This window comes from Cervus canadensis, chromosome X (assembly GCF_019320065.1).
Source record: "Cervus canadensis isolate Bull #8, Minnesota chromosome X, ASM1932006v1, whole genome shotgun sequence".
Classification (NCBI taxonomy): domain Eukaryota; kingdom Metazoa; phylum Chordata; class Mammalia; order Artiodactyla; family Cervidae; genus Cervus; species Cervus canadensis.
In genome coordinates, this window is record NC_057419.1 from 99,416,573 (window position 1) to 99,431,926 (window position 15,354).

General features: G+C 46.8%; 1 pseudogene; it reads right to left on the bottom strand.

Moving 5' to 3' along the window:
- Nucleotides 1–9,551: 9,551 nt before the first annotated feature.
- On the bottom strand, nt 9,552–10,324 carry LOC122435670 (annotated as a pseudogene).
- Between the last annotated feature and the right edge of the window lie 5,030 nt (nt 10,325–15,354).

The window sequence follows — 15,354 nt, forward strand, 5'->3', positions numbered from 1 at the left end:
GGCTCTTTAGTTTTTCCTCACTTTCTGCCATAAGGGTGGTGTCATCTGCAAATCTGAGGTTATTGATATTTTTCCGGGCAATCTTGATTCAGGCTCGTGCTTCATCCAGTCCAGCATTTCTCATGATGTTCTCTGCATATAAATTAAATAAGCAGGCTGACAACATATAGCCTTAATGTACTCCTTTTCTGATTTGGAACCAGTCTGTGGTTCCATGTCCAGTTCGAACTGTTGCTTCTTGACCTGCATACAGATTTCTCAGGAGGCAGGCCAGATGGTCTGGCATTCCCATCTCTTGAAGAATTTTTCCACAGTTTTTTGTGACCCACATAGTCAAAGGCTTTAGTGTCATCAACAAAGGAGAAGTAGATGTTTCTCTGGAATTCTCCTGCTTTGTCAATGACGCAACAGATGTTGGCAATTTGATCTTTGGTTCTCTGCCTTTTCTAAATCCAGATTGAACATCTGGAAGTTCACGGTTCACATACTGTTGGAGCCTGGCTTGGAGAATTTTGAGCATTACTTTGCCAGCATGTGAGATGAGTGCAATTGTGGTGTAGTTTGGACATTCTTTGGCATTGCCTTTCTTTGGGATTGGAATGAAAACTGACATTTTCCAGTCTTGTGGCCACTTCTGAGTTTTCCAAATTTGCTGGCATATTGAGTGCAGCACTTTCACAGCATCATCTTTTAGGATTTGAAATAGTTCAACTGGAATTCCATCACCTCCACTAGCTTTGTTCATAGTGATGCTTTCTAAGGCCCACTTGACTTTGCATTCCAGGATGTCTGGCTCTAGGCGAGTGATCACACCATCCTGCTTATCTGGGTCTTGAAGGTCTTTTTTGTATAGTTCTTCTGTGTCTTCCTGCCACCTCTTCTTAATCTCTTCTGCTTCTGTTAGGTCCATTCTGTTTCTGTCCTTTGTTGTGCCCATCTTTGCATGAAATGTTCCCTTGGTATCTCTAATTTTCTTGAAGTGATCTTTAGTCTTTCCCATTCTATTGTTTTCCTCTATTTCTTGGCGTTGATCGCTGAGGAAGGCTTTCTTATCTCTCCTTGCTATCCTCTGGAACTCTGCATTCAAATGGGCATATCTTTTCTTTCCTCCTTTGCCTTTCGCTTCTTTTCTCAGCTATTTGTAAGGCCTCCTCAGACAACCATTTTGCCTTTTTGCATTTCTTTTTCTTAGGGATGATCTTGATCACTGCTTCCTTTCACAAACCTCCATCCATAGTTCTTCAGGCACTCTGTCTATCAGAGCTAATCCCTTGAATCTATTTGACACTGCCACTGTATAATCACAAGGGATTTGATTTAGGTCATACCTGAATGGTCTGGAGGTTTTCCCTACTTTGACTTTGTAACTTCACACTATGTACATCTACTCTTCTCTCAAAATCTTTCAGCATCTTTATGATCATTACCTTGAACTCTTTATTTGGTAAATTGTTTTCTCCATTTCACTTAGTTTTTCTCCTGGGGTTTGATCTCATTCCTTCAATTGGAACATATTTTTCTGTTCCCTCATTTTTCCTAATTGGCTCTTTTTATTTCTATATCTTTGGCAGGTTGGTTTTATTTCTTGATCTTGGAGTGATGGAAGGAGACAATCTATGTATCCCAGAAGTCCCCTGTCCTCTTGTCACCAAAGGTATATGCTCTAGTGTTGCCACCGTGGGAACTGCATGGTTGCCTCTCTTGAGGCAGGCTGACTGGTGTGGGCAGCCTGGTAGGCATGGCTGACCCCTGGTCTGCTTGGTTGCCAGGCCTGCTGTTGTGTGGGGCTCATTCCTGACACAGCTGGTTTCAGGGTCCAGGGTGTCCTGAATCAAGTCTCCTCCTTCTCGTCTGGAAATCCAGCTCCTATGGGGTCCCAGGTCTGCTGCTGGCCTGCTAGTGGGTGGGCTTGGACCTGACATGGCAGGCTGTAGGGCTATAGTGGACCTGGAGCTGCTTCCTTCTCACTGTTGGCTGCAGCCAATCCTGGCGACCCTGGCTACAGAGCATGTGATCCTGGAATGGGTGCCAGCCATCTGGTAGGCGGAGATGGTCCCAGCGTTTCTGACTGCCAGCCTTGGGTTTGCTGAAGTTGGTGCCAGCCCACTGGTGGATGGGGCAGGGCTTGGACCTCTGGCTGCAGAGCTGAGGGTCACCGGGCTTGTGCGGGCACACTGGTGGGTGGAGCACCATCCTGGGCATCCTGGTGTCAGGGCCAGATCCTGTGTAGGTGGGGGACTCTGAGGGTCCTAATGCAAATGGCCTGTTGGTGGGTGGAGCTGTGGCCATGCTCACCTATCTGCTTAGTCTGAATCTTCCCAGTACTGATGCCAACAAGCTGCCTCGTGGGGCTGAGATGTCTTGCTAATAAGTAAGAGGGAGGACTTCAAAATGGCACTTGCCAGCACCCATGTCCTTTGGAAGAACGAGCGCCCTCAAGTGGCTGCCACCAGTAGCTCTGCCCCAGGGTGAGCTCCATTTCCTACTGCTTCTCCAGGAGCTCTCAGAGATGAGCAGGTGGGTCTCACGCAGGCTCTTTCAAATTACTGCATCCACACAGAGTCTTGGAGTGCATGAGGTTTTCTGTATGTACTTGAAGAGTGGAGTCTCTAAGTGTTAAAGCTGTCTGGATCTCTTAAGAGTAAGACCCACTTCCCTTCAAACCCAAATGTTTTGTGGGCATGTCGTCCCAGTGCATGACCTACAGGCTAGGTGCCCAACGTGGGGCTCGGACCCCTCACTTCCTGGGAAGAACATCTGCAGTGGTGATTATTCTACCATTTGTGCATTGCCCACCCAGGGTACGGCTCTTGACTATACCATGAGTCTGCCCAGCTTACCCATCCTGATGTGGTTGCCTTTCTGTACTATATATATATATATACACATATATATATATAAATGTGTGTATGTATATAAATATATAATTCTATACATATTAAATTATATATATATTTCATATATAAAATTATATTACTTTCATCACAGACTACTGCTGAATCCTCAGTGTCATACTGTTCCTCAAGAAGACCGTTGAGCTTCTAATGGATCACAATTTCTCACTTCCATCCTTGAAGGAGGAGAGGTCTATTTTTGCTGAAATTGATAGGCACACATTCTAGATGTGGGTTTCGCTTTCCTGCTTGCAGCACCTTGTCTGATGCCACTATTTGAGGTCTCACAGAATGCAGGACTAAGTGACACAGAATATTTCACAAAACCATCCAGGACCAAGAGACCCTCTAATAGGATGCCGGAGGCTCAGAGGGCAAGTGGCCATGGGATCCAAAGTCACTATCTCAGCCACCACCATCCAGAAGCTGCTGGTCTTCTAGAGCAGGGAAACAGCCTCTACAAAGCACACGTGGGGTGCACACTGGGATATGAGAGCCCGTCATGCTGGGGTGTCACCCTCCAGGGACCAGACATGCTCCACATCTGTCAACCTTAGTGCCTCCACGAGGTAAGATACATGGTCCTTGAACTAGAGGGTAGAGTGACCCCACTGATCACCACTCCCACTGACCCATGACCCCACCTACAATCACTCCCAGTGGTTCCCATAGGGAACTTCTACTTCCAGTCTCCCAAGAGTAGGTTCTAAAATTCCACAGCAGGGTTGTCCACATTAGCCACATCTAGCTATTTACCTTTGACTTCACATTATGTTAAGGTAGAAGGCCAGGCCCTGGGACACACTAAGCCCATTTCAGTTCACAATACCCAGGCTCATGTGGCTACTGGTTACCCTCTTGCCAGTGGTGACACACGACAGGCTGTTCCCAAAGCCAGAAGTTTCCCCCTTCTGGGGGATAACAGTAGGACGATAACAGTCCTACTGACCCATGAGCCATGGTTCCCATCTGGGCACTTTGGGCTCCTCCTGCTAGCGGACCAACACACACAAAGAACTGTTCCCATCTTGGCAGACAGAGCTGACCTTGATCCTAAGGAGTGTGCGGGTTACTCTGGCACAGGCGGAACAGCGAGAAAACATCTCTAACAGCCAGGTGATGTGTCTTGGGTTCCTGCTCCATTTTATTGGTGAGTTGACAAGTCCAAGAGCAAGGGTCTGAGAAGGGCATCAGGCCCAGGGCTTCAGAACCCTGAGGGCCAAAGTCTGTATTACCTCACCAGGAAAGCCCCTGGAAATGGCCAAGTTCCTGGCTGAGAGTACAGGGGATTTAGAACGGAGCTTCGGCAAGAGAGAGTGACCATCATTCATGGTGCAGCAGTTGCTGCAATTGTGAGGGCCCAGCATTTGTCCAGTCTTTCTCTCTGAGCTTCTTTAGGAAGAGAGGAGACCAACCAGAATCCTCAAGGAGCTGTCCTCAGATCAGGCAAACTCTCCAGATGAAGGGAGTGTATGTCAGTGTTGGGAGGGGTGGATTATAGTGGATTCTGTGGTGCCACCCAGATCTCTTCTTTGTCACTAGCCCACTCATTTGCCCAGGGCCACCGGTGTTGGTGGATGAGGACTCAGACCAAAAGTCTTCTCAGGAATTACCCTCCACTGAAGGGGCTGCCTCCCTGGGGGCAGCTCTTTGTGAGAGACTACTCACAGGATCAATGTGGAAATGATACAGTGGCCTGACGCCCTCACCTTGATTAGGTTGATCTCTGCAGGGTCTTTCATTTTGATGTCTGCCTTCTGAAAATTACTATGACCATTGTCCTCTGAAATGGCACCAGAAGTGAACAACAGAACGAAATGCAAGTTAGACACAGAGACTTAGCCTTTGGATGTTGAAGTCATGGGCAGGGGGGATCCCTGTGTCCTGTCCAAAGTTCAAGGAGTATGACTTCCAAGTATTTTGTTGGACTCAATCACAAAGCTATATCTCAAGGCTTCTGTGCCCTGATGGTTATTTTGGCAAGTCAGATCACTTTATTGACCCAGTGAATAAACAGAACAGAACTAGTAAGCATTTACCACTGCTATTATGATTAGAATATTTGTGTATCACACAGTAATGCAGAGGAGTATGAACAAGCACTACACTCTGTATTTCAATGCCAGGGTTCCCTTACTGCTCCAGTGAGGAAATGCCCATGACCCACATGTGGATGAACAACACGGTGTGATGAAGCCAGCTATTTCCAATCCTCATTTGAGTCTGGGGATGATGGGGTCTGGGGAGCAGGCTGGTGACTGCACCTGTCATCTGCTACAGCCTTTCATCTGCTCCAACTGCCTATTTGTGGACAGTGAGGTCCTCTCTGGCTCTGTGGGTGGCTGACACACCATCCTGGCAACCCTCTTCTGGCTAAACCTCAGAAAGGACAGCCTTCTACCACCCAGCCTCGCTGATCATTTTCATCAAAGATTGGGAATTAAGGAATCATTTGAATAGTCATTCATAATCATAACCTTTTGTCATTATTCACATCGCACAGGGTTGTTATTTACTAGCTGTCATGACACTCACCAAAAGTGACCTCAACTGTCCATTTTTCTGAATCACAACAATTGTGACAGAGGACTATTATCTGGGGACCTTCATGTACGACTTGTAGGGGAATGCCAACACTGCGCCCATCTTGGGCTGGGAGGTTGTCTGGACAGGGACAGGAAGAGTAGAGCCCCGAGATGCAGAGAGTGAGGCCAGGTTGGAGACAGTGGGGGCAAGGGGTCCACAGTAGGGGTGATGGGAGCTCTGGGCTGGAAGCCAGGGACAGGGTGCCACCATCCTACAGGTCCACTTGGGCTGCTGCCTCCAACACACTGTCAGGAGGACCGAAGAGCTCTGAGACAGTGGAAGGGTGCTGCTCTGAGAGCTAAAGTGATCAGGTGGCAGGAAGGAATTCCTGGACTTTGCTTCCTGAAGGGTGGCCCCTTGTATGAAGTCCACCACCCCTGCTCACATCAGGGGAGGTGCAGAGTGTGACATTTCATGAAAAAGGAACAAATACACAGGACTCCAGCTCCACCTGGTGTGCAAACAGAGTGGTTTGTTTCATGACTCTGCTGGTGCAAGAAGGAAACGGAGATTCCGGAGGCTGCTTCAGTATAAATGGCCTTCATAGTCTTGTGTACCCCAGCTTCTTTCTCACCATCCCCAGAGTCTCTTGAGCCAGTTCCCCATCTACATGTCTCCTCTTCTCCTGGCCTGGCCCTGCCACGTGGGGAAGGGAAGGGGAGAGAAGAATGGACCCCAGAAGGCGCGCAGAGGGCGAGGACTGTGTGGTCCTCATGTGGTTCTGGCTTGAAGCTTAGCTCCAGACTCTTAGGCTGCATCCTGATAGCTTATGGTGAACCATGTTGGATTTGTGATCTCCAAAGATTTAGCTTCGGGACCAGGGACCAGGTTTGATCACTCAAGAGCTTTTGTGTAGTGGAGTTTTCTTAAAGTAAGAAAAGGGACAGAGAAAGCTTCTGACATAGACATCAGAAGGGGGACGGAGAGTCCGCCATTGCAGGTGTTAGCAAGGGAGTTATATACTTTTTAATAATTGGTTATTACAGTTAATCAAAAGAATGTCTCAAGGTCGTAAAAATTTTACCAGACCCACTCCCATAATATACATTGTAAAATATCAGGATTAGTCAGAAAGTTTTCTGGAAGGAGAAGCTGTCCTCAAGCAGGCTACACTATTGCTATATAATCCCTAGTACAGAGTTTAAGCTGAGTTGTTTGTTATGTAATCATCAGTTTGAGGCTTAAAGGAAAAAAACATTTTATGTGACTAAGACTAAGAAATGTAGAGAGGAAAAAATTGGCCTTTCCTCCTCCTTGAGAATTCCAGACCCCTATCTCCTCCTTGAGAGCCCCAAACCCCTTTCTCCTCCTCGGGGAACCCGGACTTGTTATCAACCTGCCTAGGAATTGACTCTCTCAATCCCTGCCCCTTGCTCCCAGGGTTCTCCACCCTCCTCAGTCCCTCTGGCTGTACCACCCCCAGGATACCATCTGCAGTGCCCAGAATCCAAAATTCTCCTTCTTCTTCCACCCTGTCTACATCACTACTGTCCTAGAGGGCTCTAGGACGACAGTAGTCCTTGAAAAAACATCCACCTTCTGACTGTGCCACTGGGAGGAGTCCAGGTCCTCACCCTTGGCCCTGAATGGATGGCGCCTGGACAGAGTTTCCATCAGTCAGTCAGACAGGAGCCTTTCCTGCTTCTGAGGAGCTCAGTCCCATGGTTATGGCACCACCTGCCTCCAAAATACATTTCCACCCCACCCCAGGCAAAGTGCAAATGGTATGCTTTTTCTCCAAACAATGTACTATTGTTATTTAGATAAAACCTTTGTCTGTATTTAAAACACTGAATTTGTTGTTGTTCAGTCACATCCCATTTGTTGCCATCCTATGGACTGCAGCACGCCAGGCTTCCCAGTCCTTCACTTTCTCCCAGAGTTTGCCCAAATTCATGTCCACTGAGTCTATGATGCCATTCAACCATCCCTTCCTTTGTCACCCTTCTTCTCCTGCCCTTAATCTTTCCCAGCATGAGGGTCTTTTCCAGTGAGTCAGCTCTTCACATCATGTGGACAACATATTGGAACTGCAGCTTCAGCATCAGTCCTTCCAATGAATTAATTAAAAAACATTGAATTAATCACATCTCTGTTTCCAAATTGTGGTAGGATTTCATAAAGGCCCCATGTTTCCTGCAGGCAGCTTCCAGGAAGCAGAGGGAGAAGGGATGTGAACAAGGACCTGGAGTCTCTCCCCTGCCCTGCAGTATACTCGGTGCTTGACAGACAGCAGCTGGTTGGTATAGCCTGTGATGAAGACAATCCCCGTTGTGTGCTGAGGAGTTTCTGAGAAAGCCCAATGTGCGTTGACTCTTCAACTGTTTCTAGTCGCCACTCTGTATCATCAGCACTTTCAAATGCAAGATCTGATTTAGCTTCCAAGGCTCTTGTGAATGGCAGGGAGGGGTCCCCCCAGCTCCCTCCAGTGCTCTTTCTGCCCTTCCCTCTGCAGTGATGCCCGGCCACAATCTCAGGATGTGCCCCTGCCTCCTGATGCCAGGACACAGTCTCCCCCCGGGAGTCCCCAGGAGTTCTGGCTGCCTCCACACGATAGAACTTGCCTGAGCAACTGCACAGGTGCCCTTAGGCTCCCCGACAGTCATGAGCTTCATGAGAGGCAGGTATCAGACAAGCGAGAGTGGGAGGACAAGGACAGTGGGAGTTTTCTTTATAAAATTAAGATAGGATATGCACCTCCTTTCACCTCCAAGGATGATTCTGAGGTGTATGAATTCAAGTTCAGTGCAGGTTTTGCCACTGTGGTTTCCATGACCCCTCCTTATCTATGGCTTTATGGTCTGACCACCTAGAAAAGCTGATCCATCAGTTGAAGTGCCCAGCCTCCAGTTGCAAAGATGGTACTCCATTAAAATCAGACAAAAGTTTAAGGGTGCTTATTAAGACTTTTTCAACTATATTCCCCAAGACTGAGTAGATTGTGCAGCAAATAAGAGTCCACTCACCCCTCCCCATTTTGAAAGTTTTGGTGTACTTAGATCAGGCAGCATAAGCAAGTGTCTAACTGACCAAAGTGTCCCTTCCTTTCCTGCCCCAGGAAATTTATCTAGGACAGAAGAGGATCTTCTAATGTGTATGCCCCATTTCAGATATTCTTCTCACTCATGAGACACTGTGTATAATTCTGGCTGCTGTCACCACCCACCCTCATTACAATCACTTTCCACAGAAGGAACCCAGCTTCCCAAAGCCCCAAACCACCCTGGCTCAGGCACCGACATTCAAGTGCTCTTTGGAGACCCAACACCCTCCCCCCCCATTTTGCCTTTTTCTGTAGGACTAGGGGACATCTCTCCACCTTCCTCATGTGACTGCAGCTCTTAGATCATCACTCTAGGTGTGGGGGTGTCCTGCTTCTCCTAGTGTCCCCACTGCTAACACAGGGCCTTCCACAGAGCAGAGGCTCCATGAAGTAATAAATGTGGAATAAATGAGCCAGTGAGCAGGGAACTTATTAAGTTGGATCAGATTTTTTTTTTTTACTTTCTTAAATAATAACCCCAAAAGTCCAACTGAATGGGGATAGCTTAACTGTATAAAATGACAGATGAGAAATATAAGAAGCAAGAACTCACCTCAGTTACATTTTAAGTCATAATTCCTCCCCCAGTGATATTACTGTTAAGTATTTTCACATTTCCAAAATAGTTCTATTCCAATTCCATTTCATCTTGTTCAGGGTCACAAAACAAAATGGAAGAGTTCCCAATCACTTAAAAAAAACAGCAAAACTCTTGTTCTTGAACTGTGTAAGCACAAACACACTGTAATCAGCATCATTCACAAAGCTAAGACACTGAAGTTTATTTAGCCTTCTATTAAAACAGCCAAAGTTTGAAAAATTCCTAAAGAAAAGAGAGATGAATCTGCATGTCATCATAGAGAAGAGGAACACAAAGATGCTTCACACTGGTTCCCCCAACTGGCCCGGGCCCTCACTTCTGAGAAGGCTGACTACTCCCTCTTCAATCACAGAGGGAAGGATCACCTGGCTGCTGCTCTGGCTCAGGCCCCCTCTTCCTCCTCCCCCTCAGCCTCTGCAGACAGGAGTCAGAAGGCCCTCAAAGCCTTTTGTTTGACCCTGAGCAGAAATGCCCTGACTTGCCACTTGCTGGTTTCCACATAGGCCCGAGGACCCCACAGGAACTCGAAGTGAGCTGGGCCATTGTCAGGCACCTGCTGGCATTCCAGGTATCCCTCCCCACCGACATTGGGTCAGCAGCTTCCTGGGCTCCCCAAAGATGCAGTGCTCACTCCAGACACCCCCCTCACCATCCTGCTAAGTGCTCCCCAGACCTCCTCCTCGGGGTCAGGTCCCCTGCTAGAAGGATCAGGCTCAAGTCCATCACCAGGAGGCCAGCCTTGGGCATGCCCTGCCCATCCCTCTGCATCTCATTGAGGGTGAGGCCCAGGGTGGGGACTAGGAAGTAGATGTGCTCCCTGGGGTCTACCTCCTTCACATACATGCAAAAGACCAGCGGCAGGCACTGTGTGGCTTTACGTAAGACCACTGGGAAGTGGGCCTGGTTATCCCTGAGGACCATATTCAGCATTTTGGCCTGAGAGATTGGCTCTTTGATGCCATCTTTGAGCAGCAGGAACCCCATTAGGTTAGCTGTCATCACATTCAGAGCCTCCTTGAGCAAGGACTCTGCATGGGCGACAGCAGAGGAAGAGGACACTGGGCAGGAGGAGGCCAGAGGGATTGAGGCCTCCTCTGCCTCAGCCCCCATGCACCATGCCTCCCCTGGGCCCTGGGCCTGGTTTTGGCCCTGAAGGTCTTCCTTGGGCTTGCTGAGTTCACTCATCTCGACCATGAACATGATGATGGATTGAACTGTAGACAGGAGTGATGCAGGGGGACAGCTGGGGACCACGGGCCTGGTGGGGGGGTGGGTGGTAAATGGTCAGTTGAGAGACATGCCCTGGCCTGCTCTGACTCAGGCCACTTACAGATCCCCTCCTGAGGGCTGCTCTTGGGCCTCACAAGGGCGCTCCTCCTTGGTCGACTTTCCCCTGTCAAGTGAGGAAGTGAGATGGCGCCCAAGGGTGCAGCCAGCATAGCCAGTATTTCATGGGATGAAGGGGGAAGTGATCTGTGGCATGTTGGGTCCGATGTATTCTGGGATGGGGAGCCCTTGGTGCACGCTAAGGGTGCCCGCCTCACCTTGACTCCTCACACTGCCTGGACCTTGTACTCTGTGACCTCAGGACACATTCTCAGACCTAGGTCTTCATCTCTAGGTTCCTAGAGTCCTTGTGAGAGGTAACAAAGGCTCATATCCAGTGTCAACTGTAGCAGGGCCCTAGGCCTTCTGTGCTGGAAGGTGGGGTGAACTCTGTGAGGTTCCCCCGGTTCTGGGGTGTGTGGTCTTCTCGGGCCTCACTTGTAGTGGATATCAACAGTGGTGGAGTCACTCACTTAGAGCCAGACATCCTAGAGTGTCTGTGCAGAGGAACCAGAGATCAAAGTGCTAACATTCATTCGAGCATAAAGAAAGTAAGGGATTTTCAGAGGGACATCTACCTCTGTTGCATCAACTACTCTAAAGCCATTGACTGTGTGAAGTGAAAGTCACCCAGTCATGTCCCACGCTTTGCGAACCCATGGACTATAGAGTCCATGGAATTCTCCAGGTCAGAATACTGGAGTGGGTAGCTTTTCCCTTCGCCAGGGGATCTTCCCAACCCAGGAATCGAACTGGGGTCTCCTGCATCTGCAGGCAGATTCTTTAACAGCTGAGCTACCAGGGAATCCCAAATGTGTAAATAATAACAAACTGTGGAAAATCCTTAAGGAGATAGGAATCTCAGACCATCTTACCTGTCTCCTGAGAAACCTGTATGCATGTCAAGAAGTAACAATTAGAATCTTATAATGAACAACTGACTGATTCAAAATTGAGAAATGAGTACCACAAGGCTGTATATGTTCACCCTGTTCATTTACCGTATATGCAGAGAATCATCATATGACATTCCAGGCTGGATGAGTTACAGGCTGGATTCAGGATTACTGGGAGAAATACCAACAACCTCAGTTTTGCAGATGATACCACTCTAATGGCAGAAAGTGAAGAGGAACTAAAGAGACTCTTGAGGAAGGTGAAAGAGGACAGTGAAAAAGCAGGCTCAAAATTCAAAAAAAACTAACAAACAAACAAACTAATATCATAGCAACCAGTCCCATCACTTCAAGCAATGAAGGTGAAAAGGTAGAAGCAGTGACAAATTTCCTTTTCTTGAACTCTAAAAGCACTGGGATGGTGACTGCAGCCATGAAATTAGAAGGCGACTGCTTCTTGGAAGGAAAGTTATGACAAACCTAGACAGTGTATTAAAAAGCAAAGGCATCAGTTTGCTGAAAATGGCCCATATAACCAAAGCTATGGCCTTTCCAGTAGTCAGGTATAGGTGTGAGTGTTGGACCATAAAGAAGACAGAGTGCCAAGGAATTGATGCCTTAAAACTGTGGGGATGGAGAAGATTCTTGAGAGTGTCTTGGACTGCAAGGAGATCAAACCAGTCAATCCTAAAAGCAATCAACTCTAAATACTCATTGGAAGGACTGACGCTGAAGCTGAAGCTCCAATAATTTGGCTGAAGCTCCAATAATTTGGCCACCTGATGCCAAGAGCTGACTCATTGGAAAAGACCTTGATGCTGGGAAAGATTGAAGGCGGAAGGAGAAGAGGGCAACAGAGGATGAGATGGTTGGATGGCATCATTAAGTCAATGGACATGCACTTGGGCAAACTCCAGGAGATGCTGAGGGACAGGGAGGCCGGGCGTGCTGCAGCCCACAGGGTCACAAAGAGTCAGACATGTCCTGGTGATGGAACAGCAACAGCAGCAACAAGTTTTCTTAAGATGTTGAAATGCCTTTGAAATCTTCCATTGTCATTTGGCTAAGTGAATAACTATTGTTTAAATCAACCAGTCAGGTCTATGGGGCATCCAAGATGGCTGCTTGGCTTTTCCTAGCCCCCTGACAAACCTCATTTTTATTTGATGGTATAAAGCCTTCTCTGATTTTGAGGTTAGTGCCCTCACAATGAAGAAAAAAAGGTTTGTTTCACTAGATATTAAATTCTAGCTTTGCTAATCAAGGTCTGTGTTTATCAAGGCTCACTTCCCAGTTAGTTCCTTGCTGTTGTGTTACATTGCTAAAAAGTTAAATTGAGCTATTGCTAGTTTTAAAAATCAATCCAAGTATTGGGTTTGTGTCAGTTATCTGTGTCTAGCACTTCTGGGTTACTTTGGTGGGTTTCCCCTCTCCAAGGATTTAATTGTTGACTCTTGGGAAATCTATCTCAAATGAAAAACAAATATAGTCATGTTCAGGCCACTATTGATATTATGAGATAAGATCCCCTCACCTTATCAGTTAATAATGCCAGCTCTGACCTTGGCCATAAATATGAATTTTCCTCTATTACTCAGGTTCAATCAGAGCAACAAACAAAATTTCAACCAAGGAATAAAACCTCTCACATCTATGGGATGGATTTATGTAGTTAACATCAGGCTATGGTAATTTAAACTCTCTTCTATGCTGGGAACAACTAAATCATGCTAAGGATAATCAGTCTAGCAACACTAGAAAAGAGGCTGGGTGCCTTATGGACAATGCCAATATATAGTTTCCCTAAGAAATAAGGATTGGTACAGAACAGTCTAAGTCAGATGACTTAGGTATATACTGGGCTACAACTAATGGAAGTTCTTGACTTAAGTTCATACTTACGACCTTACTATTGAAAATTGAAAGTGTTAGTTGCTCAGTCGTGTCTGGCTCTTTCCGTCCCCATGCACTATAGCCCACCGGGCTCCTTTGTCCATGGAATTCTCCAGGCAAGAATACTGGAGTGGGTAGCCATTCCCTTCTCCAGGGGATCTTCCCAACCCAGGGATTGAACCCAGGCCTCATGCATTGCAGGCAGATTCTTCACCATCTGAGCCACAAGGGAGGCCCATGACCTTACTATTACTGTTAGCTACATTGTTTTTCTGTATTGACAGTTTAAAAAATTGTTGTCCCTTACATTACCAAATGTGTGACTGAACCAGTGATAAAATGATAGTATACGTTTTCACATGAAATCAATGATTGCAAAGGTGTAACTCTAGATATGGGGTGAAAAAACAAAAGGGAATATTATTGTGGACCAAGAGGCTAGTAAGTACAGGTTGTCCAGTGAATTTTAAATACTGTTTTGTACTGTTTTGAATTTTGAATACTGTTTTGAACTGTGCCTGATTCAGTAACAACACACTGAGTGGCCTGTTAACAAAATTTTCACAAGACCTGGGAATGAGCATTCCTAACACCATGGGGCAAAATGGTCATGTAATGCCCCCAAACCATGGTCAGATTCATGACCCTGAAGGGACTCTTGCCATCTATCTTCAAAACCCCCTGAAAGGAATTCAGTGTGGAAATTAGGAATGAGGCACTCTGTGCTCTGGAAAAACTGGCAGAAGAGCCCTTCAGATAGTTAGACACCTTCAGGAGGAGATTTTTATGAGCCCTGATTCTTGCATCTACTCATACCTAGAGAAATACTAACATCATTGATGGTGACAGTCACTTGGGCTATTAAGGGAAAATTATAACCAAAGTCAAAATAGAGTTACTGTTGTTCAGTGGCTCAGTCGTCTGACTCTTTGTGACCCCCATGGACTGCAGCATGTCAGGCTTCCCTGTCCTTCATGCTCTCCTGAAGTTGGCTCAAACTCATGTCCATTGAGTTGATGATGCCATCCAACCATCTCATCCCTTTGCCCCCATTTTCCTCCTGCCTTCAGTCTTTCCAAGCATCAAGGTCTTTTCCAATGAGCAGGCTCTTTGAATCAGGTGGCCAAAGTATCAGCTTCAGCATCAGTTTTTCTAATGAATATTCAGGGTTGATTTCCTTTAGGATTGACTGGTTTGATTTCATTGCAACCAGGGAACTCTCAAGAATCTTCTCCAGCACCACAGTTCAAAAGCATCAATTCATCGGTGCTCAGCCTTCTTTATGGTCCAACTCTCGTAGCTGCAGACTTCCGTGGTGGCTCAGATGGTAAAGCGTCTGCCTACAACACCAGAGACACAGGTTCGATCCCTGAGTTGGGAAGATCCCCTGGAGGAGGAAATGGCAACCCACTCCAGTACTCTTGCCTGGGAAATGCCGTGGACAGAGGAGCCTGGCGGGCTACAGTCCATGGGAAAGCAAAGAGTTGGACATGGTTGAGTGATGTCACTTCACTTCACTTCTCGAATCTGTACATGACGACTGGGAAAACCATATCTTTGACTAGAAGGACCTTTGTCAGGAAACTGATATCTCTCCTTTTTAATATGCTGTCTAAATTTGTCATAGCTTTCTTTCAAGGAGCAAGCGTCTTTTAATTTCATGGCTGCAGTCACCGTCCACAGTGATTTTGGAGTCCAAGAAAACAAAGTCTGTCACTGCTTACATTGTTTCCCCATCTATTTGCCATGAAGTGATGGGACTGGATGCCATGATCTTAGTTTTTTGTTGTTTTTTTTTTTTTAATTTTTTTTTATTAGTTAGAGGCTAATTACTTTAAAATAGTAGTGGTTTTTGCCATACATTGACATGAATCAGCCATGGATTTACATGTATCCCCCATCCTGATCCCCCCTCCCACCTCTCCACCCGACCCCTTTGGGTCTTCCCAGTGCACCAGCCCCAAGCACTTGTCTCATGCATCCCACCTAGGCTGGTGATCTGTTTCACCCTTGATAATATACATGTTTTGATGCTGTTCTCTCACAACATCCCACCCTCACCTTCTCCCACAGAGTCCAAAAGTCTGTTCTGTACATCCGTGTCTCTTTTTCCGT